Below are 18,747 nucleotides of genomic sequence, written 5' to 3'. Positions count from 1 at the left end.
ATTAGTAATAACATAAAGGGTTCAAAGACTTCAAGGATGGTTGTAGCATTAACAGAAATACCAAAGTCAGGAGAAGGATGTGTGTAGTTTTCTTTCCATTGCCTTTTATCTTTTTTTTTTCCGCTCCCGCCGCCCCTGCCGCCCGCCGCCCCTCCATTGCCTTTTATAATTGTACAAATAAAAGTATTTGATGAAGCCTGAAAACACAGTTAAGGGAAAAGAATCGAAAAGTCTATAATCTCACTGTTATCATTCCCTTTTGATATACCTTCTAAAGTTTTTTCCTTCCCTACATATATATAGTTCTAATATTTCCATCATAAATTGGGGTCATTCCATTTTACAACTTCTTTTTCCCCTTAGTAACATATAGTGAACATCTCTCCAAATTAGTAATTGTAGTTCAGCATTGTTGTGCTGATTATATAGAATTCTATCTTATGGTTCATAACAATTTACTCTATCTGTTCCCTGATGCTAAGAATTCTGCATGATTCCAATTTTAGCTAAAATTAACATCCTTAATGCTGAAGATCTCTGTACAAATTTAATAATTTCTCTAGTATAAATTCCTAAAGGTAAAATTTGAGGTCAAAGGAAATGTAAGATTTTTTTAAAGGCTTTTGAACTACATTGATAAATCATCTTCCAGAAAGAACAAACTATTTACATTCCCATTAGCAGCATAGGAGAGTGAAAAGAGAGGGTTTTTACTGTAGAGGAAATATGAGCAGTTTCAGATATGTAGATTTTTAAATGCCTATAGGATACATCAGTGGAAATGGCAAATAAATAGTTGGGAAGGAAGGAACTAGATTGTAAAAGAAAAATCCTGCTTCCTATCCCTATTCTTTCTCTTCAGCACCATTTCTTCCCAGCTCTTAAGCCTCTGAAAGCCTCTGAAACAGTAAACTCGTCTAGCACCCAGATTTTGTGGTTTCTAAATACCATTTTTCATGAAAAAGATTCAGAGTTCTTTAGAAGAGTGACTATCCCTAAGACTGAATAGAAAAAGTAACAGAGGAGCCTGAAATAGCTTTTTGTGCCAGAACATAAAGGCAGTTTTCAAAGAATGATGGTCATGTTGAAAGGACACAAAAGCCAGGCTGACAATTTAGTACCAAAACAAATAATGATAATAAATAATATTAGATTAAAGTCCATCAAATAAAATAGGAAGCCATAAGTTCATACTGACATAAAATTAATGAATAAATTGAAAGTTTGATGATTAACAGTGTATTTACAGAGTCTCAAAGCAACCTTCCATAAATATTCATGAATTACAAAGAGGAAAGAAGTAACTTTACAGTGGAGGAGTCTGAGAGACACAGAATTGATCAAGTGATCAAAAGTAACATCATCAGTAATGGGACAAATTTAAATCATATGCCTCTCAACCCTGTAGTAGGAGGAATGCAACATCACTTCTGGAATATTCCAACAAAGATGTATAACTGAAGTCTAATTGTGAGGAAATCTTAGTAAACCAAAAGTGAGAGGTATTCTACAAAATAATTGGACTTGTTATCAAGATTGTGGAGTCAAGGAATGATGGAGAAACTACTCCAGACTGAGGGAGATTAAAAGATGTGACTTGATTCTAGACTAGATCCTGCTGCATAAAAGAATTTATTGGGACAATAAGTAAAATTCAAATGGGGTCTGAGAGTTAGATGGCAATAATGTTGATATCCTGGTTCTGATTATTGTATTTTGATATGAATAAGGGAATCCTTTTTTGTTTGTAGAAAATACACATTAAAGTATTCAGAGCTGATTATGCATCATGTCATCAATTTACTCTCATATAATCCAGGTGAAAAAAGGGTTCTTTTTAATGTTCTTGCAACTTTTCTGCATACTTGAGAAAGTGAAATGGAGGGATAGAGTGAAAGAGAAAGATGGCGAGGCAGACCAGGACTAGGATCACCCGTATGAACTTGGTAGCACGTAGATCCTGGTCTAAGCCATGCTGTGGAGTCCAGAAACTGCCTGGGTCCTCCTGCTCAGTCTCTAAACTAATCCTAATGAAGACTGGGATGTATGCACTAAGAGCCTAATTCTACAGTGGGGTCTTGGTTCCCCTCTGAAGACCTACACCCTAATCTCCAGAATTTTCACCCATTGGCAACAGTGGGTGAGACACCTCAAACCAAAAACTTAGCAGCCACCTGACTCTAAGTATCTTAATCATCTGAAAATACAGGCTGCCCCACCCCACCCACCATACCCCCCTTGAATGTCTGTGCAGGTCCAGAAGAAGCTTGAATATGCCAAAGCTTTTATCTCATTCTTTGCTGAGGCCTCAGCTGCCTTCCCAGAGAAGCCTCCATTCCCAGACTGAAATGAAACAAATGGATGATACCTCTGAAGTAGAAGTAGGAAATGTACATGGAGGAAGAAGAGGATGAACAAGGAAAGTGTCGGGAGGGGTGATGGGGCAACAGCATGCTGTGCAAAGCAAGGGAGGAGTTCCAGAGAGGACAGGGTTCAGCAAGCTATGGAAGTACAAAGTCTTTAGATGTGACCTTTGGGAGGTAACTGGTGGCAGGCATCTTCCATAGAGTCTGGGGCAGAAGTCAACCATGACAGATGTTGGGTGGGATGTAAAGGCATTTTTCAAAGAAGGACAGAGGTGAGAGAAAGTTGCTTAAGACAAAAAAATAAAATCAAAGATTTGAGGGACATGGGGAATCCCCATCATGCTAGGTGGGCTTACCAAAAATAACAATGGACTGAAAATAATAGTATGTGAAAGAGTGGTCAGGGGATAGAATTAAGAGGACAGGTAAAAACTTTATCTTAGAAAGCAGAGACTGTCTGAGACCCAAAAGGCAGAGAAGTGAAGAATAGGTAAAGATAGTGATTTTGAGGCAGGAAAAGTGTGGTGACCAGTTGAGAGAGTGTAAGACTGGGCACTACAGGCCAACTGACCTCTGAGAATTCAATGTCAGGGTTCCAGCTGGGTGATCAAAATGGATGCTGTGATTAATGATCCCACTATCCTGGGGGTGGGCCAAGGAAAGGCACAGTGCCTTGTTTACATTTCCACCACTAGTGTGTGCAGCACAGTCTCTGAGGGGGTAATTACCAGAAATGAGGTCACTGATGAAGGGAATCCTACCAGAGAAGATGAGAATGTAGAGAAAGTGATCAAAGGAAATACTGGAAACCCAGGAGAAAATCTTGTCCATGTGACCAGAAAACATAGCCAACAATATTTACACATTACATATTTACATTAATGCTTAAAAAGCATTACTTTTAATAGCATAATGGGAAACAACCAATATGCACCGGCAAGGGGATGGCAACAAAATGTGACACAGTCATATAATGGAATACTATTCAGCAGCAAATATGAGTTAACTATGGCTAAATGCATCAATTCAAATGAATCTGAAAAAGGTACGGCACAAATAATTACTCTGTGTGATACTATTCATACAAAGTCGATTCACACAAAATTATAAAATATATTCATAAATGTGCTTTCAAACTGTAATGAAAAACAAGAGAACAAAAAAACATAAAAGTCCTTGTAGGGAGGATCTAACCATCAGTGAGGGCGTGGGGGTGCTTCATTATTTTGGCAAACATTCTACTTCCTAAGTTGGGCAAACGGATCCAGAAGTATTTACTTTATTATCTTGTATACCCTACATACATTATATTTTATTTTTGTATGCATGAAATATTTTATGAAAAAAATAAACACAAGCATTTAAAAGGGGGAGAGTTCCCAAGGATTGTCATATGAGATCCTGAAGACCAGGTTACTTACTGCTTAGGGATCTAAAGGGATCTAAAAATTCTGGTGTCCAATTCCCAACATGTAAAATGACCTCACAAAATTGGAAAGCTATCTTTCAAGTTGCAAGATTTCAGGTAGAACTCAGAGTTCTCCCTGCAGCAAACAGAAAGGTGCATGTAATAAACTTGCAGAGAAAACAGTCTCTTGAGAAGAGAGTCAGTCCTCTAAGCAATAATCTCAAAGTGACACCAGGAGGGAAGGAACACAGCAGCCCCACCTGTCTGAAGGTGAAGCTTGAGAAATCCCACAAAGGAAATCCTCCGTGGGGACTATCCAGGTTCCCACTCAGGTGAGGAAGGAGGAAGGGTTCCTCCTTAACAAATCTGGGGACATAGATTTGCTCACTGTAGAGTCATGGAATGCTTGGCCTTGAAAAGAAGGGGCGTCAGCTATACTGCTTGGGTTTTGTAAAGACCTCACACCATTCCAGGGGCAATATGGAGATTTGCTTAAATCCTACATGCTTACTTTTCCAAATGAATTCACACAGGACTGAAACTTCTCTCTTTTCCCTGCTCTGTCTCCAATGCTGAACTCACTGCAAAAGGTAAGTCAGCCAGGTGCAAAGGAAGGTGCAGCGAGCATGCTCAAAATCATGAGGAAACTGACCACGGAGCGCCGGAATTGAATCAAAGACACGGCTTACAACAAGCTCTTGAGAAGTCACCCCCTAAGCTGCCAGGCCCCACGCTTCACCTTTGCCCCCACTTCTTTTCATTGCCAAGATCATCAGCTCCAGCAGTGAAGGGCTATCTGACAGTATGGCACAGTTGGAGGCCCCAGGATGGGGCTGAAATTCACTGAAGACACTAGACTACAAATAAATAATAAAACATGAGAGAAAGGTCAGGCTCTAGGAAAGCACTCCTCATAAATCCTCTTGATCCTGATTGCTCCATCTAGAAACAGATTAAGTGCAAAATACTGATTTTAAGTGGAGTCCAGCCAAAAGTTATACAGTGTGAGGGCTTTCTGGAAGGACCATGTGCTTTGAAAGAACTCGGGTTAGGAAGTACAGTGCCGGCAAAAGATCCTAGAGGGGCAGGGGAGGCAATTTCATCAACCAAGTAGACTATTCCAAATCTATCTGTAAAAGGGTATCCTTTCTGTTGCAGAGTGGGTGCTAAATCTGATGGTGCAGATGGTATAGTCATTGGAGGGTACTGTGATATCATAGGTTTGCTGTAATGGGTGGAGGTTTGTGTTTTGTTTTGTTTTGTTTCAAGACAGTGTATTCTGTGAGATGAAGGGGACAACAATTTAGGGTCACAAAATACAAAGTAGTTTAAAGTTTGAAGGCAGAAAGAATTATGCATTACTTTGGCCATTTCCCTGAGCCACTCAGTCTGTTTCTCTTCTCTGTGAAATGGGATCAGGGGATCAATGTCAAAGGATATTGTGAGGATTAATTGAGATGATTTATATAAAGACCTTAGCATGATGCCTAGAACATATTCATTGCTCCATAAATGTCGGTTATCCATCATCACCAGGGTCATGATCACCATCATCATTCGCTGCGGTCAACAATACAGTCTGTAGTGTACTGGGGGCAAAGAAGTTGACACAGGCCATGAAAGGACTTATTCATTTGATGGAACTCGGTAAGTTTATGGAAAGCTAATAAGGTTACCTAGAAACCAGTAGTAAGAAGAAGGGCTCTAGGGCCTGAATAGTGACTTACAGATATCTGCTCTTGGATAGCAGGACAAAAATGGACTGACAGACCAGCCCCTGGGTGCTGAGGAGAATATGAAGTCGCTATGAGATCAGTCATTCATTCTTCCATCCAATAAATATCTGTAAGCACCTACTCTCTGCTCCAAATACCAAGCTCTGTTCTTGGTCATACGGGTGTAGTGCTGAACGAGCAAACAGCCCTTATCCCCGCGAGCTTACTGAGAAAGAGCCAGGAGCTGAGGGAGGCAGGCCAAGACCTAAAAATGTGCCAACAACCAGGGGTAGAGTATGGTTATCATGGGATATGCAGGCACCTGTTAAAGCTCTCTGCTCTTTCAACGAAGTCCTTTGGATGGGAAATCCAAGAGCAGGATGGATGGAAAAGTAAAGAAAGACTTTAGAGCCAGTCAGACTAGGTTTGAGTCTTGATTTAGCCTTGCTGTGTGCCTAAGGTCTCTGAGCAGTTCCCTTGATTTTCAAGAAATACAGTAATAGTTTCCTTCCAGAGTATTGTGAGGATTAAAAATGAGATGTCAAAGACTTAGCTTCATGATTAACAGATACTATGCGTTCAATAAAGTAAAACTACCATTTTACTTACGCAACTTGTCATTATTTCCTCATTTATTTCTTTTAATTTCTAGTAATGTTCCTTTGAAAATATCAGCCTGTCTCAGCTGGGAAACAGGAAGGCACAGACATTTGCCCACGAGTGCAGGGAGCCACGTGTGGTGAGAGAGCATGTGCCGACAGTGAGGCTCGAGGCAGACCCCCCGGAGGAAAATTTCAGCCTTGGATGAGGTTGTATTTTGGTGAAGAGAGGACTCCTCTCGGGTCCCAGGAACCAGGCTGGGCAGGACAAGAGGTGAGAAGCACAGACACACCATGATAAAGTGTACACTAGTACAGTCTTCACAGGGGACTTGCACACACAATGTCCCACTTGATTCTCCAATCAGCTTGAGAGGAAGCTCTTTTGTGTCCTATTACACTGCTTGCATACAAGAATCATTACCTTTATTCTTGCTGCTGTTGTTGCTTAGTACTTTGCTGCTCATGTTGTCAGTTTCTTTTTTTAATTGTTGCAAAATACACATAAAATGTATCATTTGAACCATTTTTAAATACAGTCACGTTGTTGTGCAATCATTGCCTCTTTTGAGTCTCAATGTCCCATGTCTGGTGGAAGCTAGACCCCGGTGTCAGCACTCTTGCTGCCCCGTGCATGCTAACTCCTAGCCCCGGGGATGATGCTGCATTCTGCTCTGCAACTTTGTGGTGTGTTTCTCTCTGCATAACAGAAAGTGGTTTGGGCATGAAGGTAAGTGGGGGCTGCTATGCTCCTTACCTTTCATCTGGTGCACAGTCTGTGTGAAATTTAACATCTTTCACCTGCTTCTGACACACATTTACCAGGATATGACTCAAATCGAGCTCCACTTGGCTAACATCTGCCTTTCCAGTCCTGCCTGACTCGGCAGGGAAGCTAGTATCTGGCAGAGGAAGCATTGTTGGGTTGCTGTTCCTGGCGAAGGAAAGCAGGATTTGCTGCCTAACATAGCAAGGGACGAGGCAGGGCCTCTAGTTCTTTTCCCAAGGCCTCTGCTAACGCTCTGTGGGGTTTTCAGGAAGTCACTTTGTGCTTAGCTATCTGTCAGGAATAAGAATAACAAAATCATTTTCTGTATAGTTCTTCTGTGGTGACTCATGCAATCAAAAATACTTTCAGGTCCTCCAGATTCAAGATGTTTGAGAATGGTTAACCCTATTTTAGAAAAATGATCTGATTTTTAATTATATGATATCATTTGTGTGGATTTAGTGCTTAGTAGGTGCCAGCCACTGTGCTAGGAATCCATGTCCCTGGATGACCCAAAAGATGGTTCTAGGGCCAGGCTTTATCAAGATAGATGAGAGATGGTGAGCTCTCTGGGACTCTTACCAAGCACCATCCCCACTAAGTTCCTCAAGGGCCAGTTAGACAGGGATGCTCTCAGGACAAACAGATCCCTTAATATTGCCCCAGACTTCAGCCTCGAAAGCTGGACTAGCCCATACAGGAAGTTCCCTAAGTCCTTTTGCTACTCTTGTTTAAGGCTGGGGTCTGGAGAAAATGATGGGCCTCCCTTCTATGCTCTCTTCCCCTAGTGCAGAATCATGGCTCCTCAGCCTGTTGGCCCCAACAGTGGGAGATGCAATGGGAAGCAGAAAGAGGCAAGGGGCAGAGACCAAGCTACTATGAGATGTCACCCTTCACTCCTCTCACCAATACTTTCCTTCTGACCCCAGGGGCTCTATTCTACCCTCACTTGTGTTGGAAGCCTCCTCCTCCCCTGGGACTAGGAGGCGGTGCCCATCTCTGTTTTGAATTTGTAACTCCAAATCTGCTATACCTATGACCACAAGATGCCTAGAGGATTATGGGAAGAAATTTGGGTCTCCCCACATCTAGGAAACTTTAAGAAGGGGGCCTTAGAAACACATCCTTATGGTTCTTTTCCCTGTAGTTTCTCAGTGGTGAGCTGGGGTGTTAGCAAAGAACAGGTGAGACATTTTTTCATTTTGTCTTGATTGCAAGACAAATGTTTTCAGTTCAGGGATAAGAATTTATCAAGGTCTATAAGTTGTACACTAAATGCTCACAGATTATACAACGTCAGCTCAGAGAAGAGATATCAGGTCTAACTTTCTTCTCATCACATCAGTAAATGGAAATAAAGCCACTGGATTCCACTCATTCCTGACCTTGGATATTATCTATCTCTGGTTTCTTTGGCAAATTCTATCCTGATTTTCATACCTAAATCAAGTACCCAAGTCTCATCCTGCTAAATATCTAATGAAACAATGGGTTTTTCTCTTTCATCTCAGACCCTTTGCCTTGTTTGAGAGTTCTCTCGGGATCATTCACCATGTGATTAAGTCAATCTCATGACAGCATAGAGCCCTAAGCCTTTGTACTGCTCACCAGTTATCTGCACAGATAGTCACAACTCAGAGAATATCCCTCACTACTAAAGAAGACCATTCTGCTTGGTCCACTCATTATCTTATTATTAGATCATAAAGGATCCAATATGTCTGAATAGTAGCAATCATAAGAAAAACTTAAGAATTTAATCTTAAAGGTTAACATGGAAGTGAAGCTGCCCCCCAAAAATAAATAAATAAATAACAGATTCTTAGGATATGGAACATAGAACATAGAAGTTATATCAGCTGTGCCACCGTCTCCTTCTTAGCCTACCTGGAAAAGGCCTTTATTCAGTTTTGGACTTATCCTCCAAGAGAATTAGGTGGTTGCTTTTTTTTTTTTTTAAGATTTATTTATTTATTTAAGAGAGTGAGAGAGCACAGGAGGGGCAGAGGAAGAGAAATTTCACTGAGCTTGGAGCCTGATATTGGGCTTGATTTCAGGACCCTGAGATTAAGATCCTGAGATCATGAGCTGAACCGAAACCAAGAATTGGACACTTAATCAACTGTGCCACCCAAGGGCCCCAAGAGTTGTTGATAATACGTAGGAATTACCTGAATAGTTCAGTTGGTTAAGCAACTGACGCTTGATCTCAGCTCAGGTCTTGATCTCAGGGTCATGGGTTTTGATCCCTGAAAAAAGAAAAAGAATACATAGAAATCATTGAAAAAACAAGACATGTAGCCTTAATTTAAAAAGTAGATAATTTCTTGAGGTGGCTACTGGGGCAAAAGCCATGAAAGAGATCTTAAAGATTTATCTTATGAATGAGAGCAGAAATGGAACTTAGGGGTAGATACCACATTTCTGCCCTATAACAGAAAAGTTTCTAACAGAATTGTCTGAAAATTGAACTGGTTGTTCTTTGTCTCTGACAGTATTTAAAAGTCATTAGATGACCACTTGGTATAAAGACCACTTTCATGTTGGGAGGTAGGCCTAACTAAATGACATCTAAACTCCATACTAACTCATAGGGTTTTTTTTTTCCCCCTCATCTTATGGATAAATGGAGAGAGTTGTCCTGGCTTACTCATAAAGCAGTTCCTCCAGGAGGAAGCAACATTTTCAAGATGGCAGCTCTAGGAAAACAAAGTTTCTTGGGATCACTAGTGGAGATTGGCTAGAGGCAGAGGAAGAAAAATTGAGATGGATCTACTAACAGAAGAGGGAAGAAGACACATTCCAGCGGAGGAAATCATGAGGCATGCAGATGGAATGTGTAGTTCCCAAGAGTTTGAGTGAGTTTTGATGGTCTGGAGAGGAACTTTATGAGGGAACTTTCTCCAATAAAACAAAAAGACAAACCTCATGGAGGAATTTACTGCTCATAAACCAAATCCTGAGAATCTAACCATGGAGAGCTGGAATCAACCTGAACTGCTATTCCATGTCATTGGGCACTTGCTAGCTATTTTTGCCTCTGAATAAGAGTGATTGGTAGACTCCCTGAAGCATCCTTCTGTCTACCTCTAGGACTCCTTTCTTCCCTTACCTTCTATATTTATTTTCTCTATGCCCAGAAACCAAATGAGAACTGAGGAGCAGACCACCATAGAAAACCAAGACTCTGAAGACTGTCATTTGCCTGGGCTTTGCATGACCTGTTCCAATGGCTGACCCATCTTACTCTGACTAACCCAACTTACTCACCAAAAGGAGTCCTCTTGCAAAGTTGTGATGTGGCTTAGGAATTGGTCCTTCCTTGGGGCACCTGGGTGGCTGTCAGGAGAGCATCTGACTCTTGGATTCTGCTCAGGTAGTGATCTCAGAGTCATGATATTGAGCCCAGCATCTGTCTCCATGCTCAGTGGGGAGTCTGCTTCTTTCCCTTTCTCTCACCCTCTCCTGCCTCTCCCCCTACTTGTGCTCTCTCTCTCCTCTCTCTAAAATAAATAAATCTTTTTTAAACGATTGGTCCTTCCTCCATTGATGATAAACCAGTAACTCTACTCTTAGTCTATTTCTTACATTATAGTTTGAGAATGGATGCTCACAATACGCTCAATTCATTATTTCATATCTTAGAATCATAAAACAAGAGTCAAAGAGTTAAAGTAGTTAAAAGAGTGCTGGGCTTGGAAGTACACTGCCTGGATTTGAAATCTCTTTCATTTGCTAACTGCTGACTTTGAACGAGATACTTAACTTTTCTGGGCCTCAGTTTCTTCATCTGTAAAAAGAAAACAATAACTGTACCTACTTCATAAGACAGTTGTGAAGCTTAAATGATGTAATAATAGTACACTATTCAGCATGATGCTTGGCATTCAGGAAGTGCTAAAAATTTGTGATCTACTATTACATTGTTTTAGAACTTGAGAGATAATGGTCAACACCTACCCTGCTCAGAGTGCTTGATTGCAGATGAGTAGCTAATCTGTTCCCATTGTTGAGTTAAGGCTTTCGTGGGCCCCTGTTTTTAACCTCATCCATATCTTAATTTATATGAGAGTAAAAATCTATTATTATTATTATTATTATTATTATTATTCCCTGATATTATAAGAGAAATCCATCTTCATTTCATGTTGATTTTATCTGGTATTATTTTTTACAAAAGGCTTTAGCTTGCCCCTTCTCACCTCTTTCACGTAAGTGCAAAAAGGCAGACTCAAAAGCTAGAAATGAAATTTGGGTTTCTGCAGGTGAGGACCTGGGAAGACCCACACTTAGTGACAGAGCAGGACAAAAAATCGGTCCTGTTCTTCTTACATTATTCCAATAAATTTGTTTATTAAGTGTATTCTTAAAGGTATATAAGGGATTATTTGTTAAGTGAATGCACATTTCTCCTATACACATAAATGTGTGTTTTACACGTTTGATACTGTCTTTAATAACACAGATATACAAAGCCATACATATGCAAGTGTGTATTTCTTTAAAGATTTATTTATTTATTCATGAGAGACACACAGAGAGAGGTAGAGACATAGGCAGAGGGAGAAGCAGGCCTCTGGCAGGAGCCTGATGCGGGACTCGATCCTGGATCCCAGGATCATGACCTGAGCCGAAGGCAGCCGCCCAACCGCTGAGCCACCCGGGTGTCCACAGCAAGTGTGTATTATTGACTGAGTACAATCCTTACTATGAACATTCCCATAAAACCTGCCACAGCAGTCTCCGGCCAACTCTCTCAACTGCATGGCTTAGAGACAGAAGTGAACCCATGGGTCTTCCCCACCATTAGGTCAGAACAAGTCCACCAATAACTGCAAGATCTGCTGTTTCCTTCTTATGGTCTGGCTTAGCTCCAGGCCTCGCTGTAGGAGACGAGGCAAGGGAGATTCCTAACCTTGTACAGAGCTATGCAGAGGGCTGAGGGGCCAAGGCTTAGCTTTTCCGTCCAAAGAAGGATCCTATTTCAAAAGGTAAAGCAGGCTTTCTTACCTAATATCTGCAACTTTTCTCAAGCCCTATCTCCCCCCTAAAATTGCCAAGGAGTCTCAGACAAGCTCCTGAAGTTTTAATCATTCATTTATTAAACAAGTCTCCACTGAGAACCTAGCAGTTATCAGGCACTAGGGATGCACTGGGGAGTAAAACCAATCCAGGCCAGAGTGAGGAGACAATAGGAGCATCTGGAGATAGTCCAGGCAAAAATGTGAAAAGAGGAAATGTCTTAGTTATTGTTTTCCAGGCTTTCCCCTTCCCAGATCACTCCCCCTCACCCTTGCTTCCTTTGCATTGTAAGCTTTACCCTCAAGCTTCTCTTGGTCTTTTATCTCTTCCTTCATGAAAACCTGATTCCTGGGGAAATAATTTGATTATTTATTTATTTATTCAACAACTATATGTTGATCACCTACTAGACAGCACCTGCCATGTATTGCAGTAGGTAAGCTATCAGTCACTGAAAGCTTCTCTTAGGAGTGTTTGCATTTCAAGTCTTTATAAAAATTATTTCATACTTTGTTTACTGAGCTATAATTTACATACCATAAAATTCATCCCTTACAAATACACAATTCAGTGGTTGTTTGTATATTCACAAAATTGTACAACCATAACCATTATCTAATTCCAGAATATTTTCAGCACCCCAGAAAGAAAACCCATATCCATTAGCAGTCATTTCTCAATCTCTCCTTCCCATATCCCTAACAAGCACTCAATAACTTTCTTTCTCTATGGAGTTGCCTATTCTAGACATCTCATTAAATGAAATCATATCATCCATGATCTTTTGTTCATTCCTTTTGATGGCTGAATAATATTTTATTATACAGATATATTTTGTTTATCTGTTCATCATTTTTTGAACATCTGAGTTGTTCCCATTTTTTGCTATTAAGAATAATGCTAGTATGGACATTTGTGTACATTTTTTTGTGAACACGTGTTCTCAGTTCTCTTGGCTTTATACATAGGAGTACAATTGCTGGATTATATGGCAATTCTGTGTTTCACTTTTTGAGAGAATGACAATGTTTTCCAAAGTCATTGTACCAGTTTATATTCCTACCAAAAATATATGAAAGTTCCACGTTCTCCACATCTTCACCAACACCTGTGATGGCCCATTATTTTTATTAAGACTATCCAGTGGGTTTCAAGTGATACGTCATTGCGGTTTTAATTTCCATTCCCTAAATAACTAATAATGTCGAGTATCTTTTCCTGTGCTTATTGACCATTTATGCATCTTCTTTGGAGAAATATCTATTCAAATCCTTTGCCCATTTTTATTGAGCTAATTTTCTTTTTATTGTTAAGTTGAGAATTTAGTTTTCTTTTCATTCTGGGTACTAGATCCCTATCAGATACACGATTTACAGATATATTCTTCCATTCTGTTGGTTGTCTTTTTCACATTCTTTATTGTGACTTTTGAAGCACAAAAGTTCATGATTCTGATGAAGTCCAATTTTTTTTTCTTGGTTGTGCTTTTGGTTTTCTATGTAAGGAATCATTGTCTAATTCAAAATCACAGGAATTTATGTCTATGTTTTTCTCCAGGAGTTTTATGGTTTTAGCACTTATATTTATTTTTTTAAGATTTTGTTTATTTAACAGAGAGAGAGAGAGCACAGCAGAGGGAGAGGGAGAAGCAAACTCCATCCCCACCCACCCCTCACAGCTGGGAGCCCAATGTAGGATGCTTTAACTGGCTGAAGCACCCAGGTGCCCCAGTTTCAATACTTACATTTAGGTCTAAGATCCAGTGTTAGCTAATTTTTGTATATGATGCAAAGTAGACATCCAAATTCATTCTTTTTTATGCAGATATCCTGTTGCCTCAGCACAATTTGTTAAAAAGACTATTCATTCTCCACTCAATTGGTCTTCACACTCTTGTTGAATGAAAATCAATCAACTGGTAGACCCTGGGTCCTATTCCTTTAATCTGTATGTCTTTCCTTATGCCAGTACCACAGAGTCTTCATCACTGTAACTTTGTAGTAAGTTTTGAAATTGAGAAGTGTGAACACTTTGTCTTTATTCTTTTCCAAGATTGCCTGGGCTATTCTGAGTCCCTTGCATTTACATGCAAATTTTAGGAACAACTTGTCAATTTTTACAAAAAAAAGAAAAGGACAACTGAAATTTTGAAAAGGATTGCATTGAATCTGTAGATCAATTTGGGAAGTATTGCCATTTTAGCAATAGTATGTCTTGAATCCACAAATGTAAGATGTCTTTCCATTTATTTAGGTATTGTTTAATTTTTTTCAATAGTATTCTGTAGTTTTCAAGGTACAAGTCTTTCACTTCTTTTATTAAATTTATTCCTCAGTATTTTATTCTTTTTGATGCTACTATAAATTGTATTGTCTTCTTAACTTTATCTTTGGATCATTCATTGCTAGTGTATAAAAATATAATAGATTTCTGTATTTTGATCTTATAGCCTCACCTTGCTGAATTTGTCTATGAGCTCCAACAGTTTTTTGTGCATATTTTAGGATTATGTATATACAACAAGATCATGATATCTACAAATAGCAATAGCCTTGCTTTTTTCTTCCCAATATGGATACCTTTTCAAGTCTTATTTCTTATTATGCAATAGAGCATTTTATTCCTCTATAAACTAATTTCAGGCATCAGAATGTATGCTTCATTTAGGGCAAGAATTTGTTTTGTTCCCTGCTATAGACCTAGCAGCTACACTCATTCCCAGTACTTAAGAAGTAGTCAATAAATATGTGTTGAATAAATTAAACAAGAAATAGATGGGACAGTTTATTCCAGGGCTTTTCCCCACACCCTGAAATCACACCAGCAGGGTGTGGCTTATTCTATTACTATACATAAGTGAATATATATTCACTTATACTGCCTACCCAGTGCCTAGTAATTAATTAGCACTCAAAAGTTATTTGTTTAATTAGCAAACCACATTACGTAAATAATATAAACCCTGGCATATAGGAGTGTATGAGTAAGACCATATGGTCTCATCTGGTATAAGAAACATCATCTGTTGTACATGTTGTTATGCCATCAATTTCACCTTCGTGTATGGTAAATAACGTCCTCTAAGATCACAGGGACAGTAAAACTCTATCACTGAAGTTCCAACAATTCTACAGTGGTTTTTAAAACTGGTGCTCACAAAATGATACTATTATGTAATTCTCTTCTTATTTATATCATTTCAACAGCAATTCAGATAGTTGGCTGGGGCAGGGCAAGGGGATGGCAAACCACCTAGGCTGTCTGCCGCACTCCAATTTGCTGGCCTTCCTGCTTTGCTTCTTCCACTTTGACTCTCGCCCAGGAAATACTTTAGGTGTATCTGGAAACACAATGAAAATACTTGGCATAGACACCATGTGAAATATCAGTGAGGCCCAGACAAGTCCAGGATACAGTGGGTGGGAATATTAGGGGGGCTTTGCCTTATGCTCCTACCCACTTTCTATTCTTTTAAGGAGATCTTCATTGTTCCTATTGTCCCACTCGACAATCCCAGGCTCTCTATATGTTACAGACTGAAGTCTATACTCACCAAATATGCATTTAATTCTCTTTTACTCAGGCAATTATTATATAAATAATTGCATTGCTATTGGAAACATATTTTAAGATTTTAATGACCATGAAGGAGATTTATAGCTATTACAGACTTGCTAATCCTCAATAAATATGTTTTTAATCAGGTTAACATTTTATATACAATAACTATCCTATTAATTTGGGGGTGGATTTTGTAGCCTTGACAGAAAGCACTGCAGTTGATTTGTTTTCCTCGGGGCTCTTTAAGTTACCCTTTAAGTTTGGAGATTAAAACAGGCAGATTTTCCACCCTCCAAAAATCAAGACTTAGGAATAAGATTGAATATAGCAGTGACGAGAAAGAGCTGGCAGCTTAGAGTTGTCAGGAGATGTCTGGACTAAGAATCAAGAGATCAAGATCTAAGTCTGCTTCTACTACTAATTAGCTCTGTGGCTCTGGCCAAGTCACTTAACCTTTCTTAGGCACAGTTTCCTCATTTGTCAAATGGGGATAATCACACCTAGTCTGGCCACACATTTTTGTGGTGGGGAATCTGATACGTGAATGTATGAAAAAAATGCTATAAAATATTCCTAAAAGTGTGGGGTCTAGGGAATCCAGTCTTAGGTCTGTGCTTATTAGCAGAACCACCTTGGACACATCATCTAACCCTCTGGCTTTCAGTTTCTTCATTTGTACAATATAAACTAAAGTAGTAGTAGTGGTAGTAGTGGTGGTGGTAGTAGTAGTAGTAGTAGTAGTAGTAGTAGTAGTAGAGTAGCAGTAATGCCTACTTTTCAAGGATTTGCCAACTTTAGTGAAATGATACATATGAGCCTTTGCACAAGACCTAGCACATAATAAGCACCAGAAAAAACTGTTCCTTTCTCACTGTCCATCCATCAGGAATATACACACTTTCCTAAGATGAAATACACTTGAGAAACTTCAGAGTCATCCCATTTTCTGACAGAGAGAAACAGGCAAGCTATGGTAAAGGCACCACTACCATTTACACTTTCCTGAATCCCAAGGTTCATTCCCTTGCCATTGCACCCTTTCCAACACTCCTGATCTCTCTACACCTTCCCAGTCTTCAAACCTCACAGCAAACCTTGAGACAAACCACCTCACCAAGCTCCTCAGACTGAGCAAGAAAGTACAAAGAGTATAGGCACAGAAACACAGCCCCGGTGAAAGGCTGACATGGTGATGAATAAACAGCACAAGCAGCACTCCAGACTTTATTATGCTTTTAGTTCTCTTGACTGAACAGAGCCCCTGCCCATGCATCACTCCCTCTCTTACCTCCCAACACACACATTCCTCTAGGGACAAGCAGAAGAGAGATTAGCTACATAAACCAGGCAAGCTTGTAAAACAGCTAAAGAATTAAATACTCGAGAAAGTTTTGGCCAAGCTGCTGACCCATTTCCCGCCCTGCAAAGCCCAGGGAAAGAGAGGGAGGTAGAAAGAAAAATAAAGAACCAGGGGGAAACAAAACCAAATTATTAAGTTCTTTTCATTAAATAAATAAACTCCATCTGACAGGCCCTCCCCTGGAGTCCTGGGGTGCCATCAGTCCTGGGAAATGACTTGAGAAAAAAAAATACAACAAAGACTCCTTGGTCTCAACTGAAGCGAGAGAGGCCATTCCCTTCACTCCAGCCGAATTCACATCAGAATTGGAATCTGGAGAAAGGGAGGATGAGCAGCAAGTTGGTACTGGTGAGAGCATGAACGTGGGACCCAGTACATTTCACTTTGCCCTGTCACATCCACTTCTAAAGTGGTAACGCCCAGGCCTATATGTCAAGCCTCCTGCTGGCCTTTCCTCCTAAAAGAGCTGTATCCCACTCAGACACAGCATCTCTTCCCTCACCTCATTCTCTACCCATACCTACTCATCCTTCTGCATTCCTTAATCTAGTGCCATCCCTCCAACATTAATGACCAACACATAAAGCTAAAAATATCCATCATCCTCCTCTCTTCCTTCTTCCTCATCCTCCAGATCCATTTTGTTACCAACTGCTGTCCATTCTACTTAGACATATCTCCCAAAACATGCCAACCTTCTGCAAATATGGTATCACCAGATTAATTCAGGACTACATCAGGATTTAAGTATCAGTCTTCTTATTAATGTCTCTAATATCAACCTTTCATCCTCCATGTCATCTGTCATAATATCATACGTGTTCTTGTACCAAAGAAAAACATCAAATCAGATCATTTCCTGATGAAAGACTTCCACCAACTTAATGTCACACTAGCAGGGCACTTCTGGCCCTTTGCAATATGACCCCTACCTTCTTCTATGGCTGTAATTCCCACCAGTCCTTGCCAAGGACCCTCAAGCCACAATGTACTCTATCATTGCCAAGCATCCTTTTCCATGATTCTCCCCCGCCTGGAATGTCCATGCTTCATATCTGCCCAGTGACCCCTTCCCCATCTTTTAAGACCTAGTTCTAAAGATATCTCTGCCATGATATCTTCCCTGGATTACCAGACCAAGTTAACCCCTTCCTCCCCACTCTGCTCATGTCACTTATTCTATCATGGGTAGTAATTCTCTATTTCTAATTCTTCCCCAATAGAATGTGAGTTCCTCAAGTTTATTCCTCATGTTTAATTCATATTTGCTTCAGCGTGTGGCCTTTATAGGCATTTAAAAATGTTTTACTAAATGAACAAAAGGACAAATTAATGAGGAATTAGCAAGTCAGTAATGTAGACTTGGGTAAATGACTACCCTCTGTGGGTCTCAATTTCATCATCTGTGCAATGAGGAGGTTGAGTGAATACACTGTAGAAATCCCTTCTAGCTCTGACATTATATGATTTTATGAGTTTTAGCTAAGAGATACTGGATGACTGGACTTTTCTGTGTGAGAACTGAAGCAGAGAATTGTAAATACATAAAGCAGTCAAGAGCCTTCTGTAAACACAGAGGCGCAGGGGCACTCGAGAGCAGACAGGTTTACGCAGAGGTAAGCCAGATGTTTTAATTAAGAGCACAGCAATGTACAGTATCCAAACATTATATTATAACTTGCAATCTGATATGCCCACACAAATCCAACTCCAATCCTTCAGAGGAAAAAGTATTGAAGGGGCCAGGAAGAAATAGAAACCGCCTAAAAGCAGGTGGGAAGGTAGGCAATAAGAGCCAGTGTGGGTGAGCAACCATGGAGTTTCTCCAACACAAAAGCCTTCCTTCCCCACCCTTATCTTCCAGGACACCCCAATACAAACAGAAGCCTTCCACTTTAGCCAGACTCTACGCACTCACTCCCAGAAGCCAATGCCCATGCTCCTTGT

At 40.1% G+C, this 18,747-nt stretch overlaps 1 long non-coding RNA gene across 1 annotated transcript in view; it reads right to left on the bottom strand.

Annotated features, from left to right (window-relative positions):
• The window catches only part of LOC129497373 (uncharacterized), a 160,430-nt gene that overhangs the window by 98,732 nt on the left and 42,951 nt on the right, over window positions 1–18,747 (bottom strand). Inside the window, exon 2 of the long non-coding RNA XR_008661919.1 lies at window positions 9,029–9,106. This is a non-coding gene — a long non-coding RNA (uncharacterized LOC129497373). The remainder of the gene's footprint in view (window positions 1–9,028; window positions 9,107–18,747) is intronic.

The sequence above is a fragment of the Nyctereutes procyonoides genome, unplaced genomic scaffold (assembly GCF_905146905.1).
Source record: "Nyctereutes procyonoides isolate TBG_1078 unplaced genomic scaffold, NYPRO_anot_genome, whole genome shotgun sequence".
NCBI classification, from domain to species: Eukaryota; Metazoa; Chordata; class Mammalia; order Carnivora; family Canidae; genus Nyctereutes; species Nyctereutes procyonoides.
The sequence above is the reverse complement of the archived record's forward strand: the minus strand, read 5'-3'. Positions and strand labels throughout refer to the sequence as shown.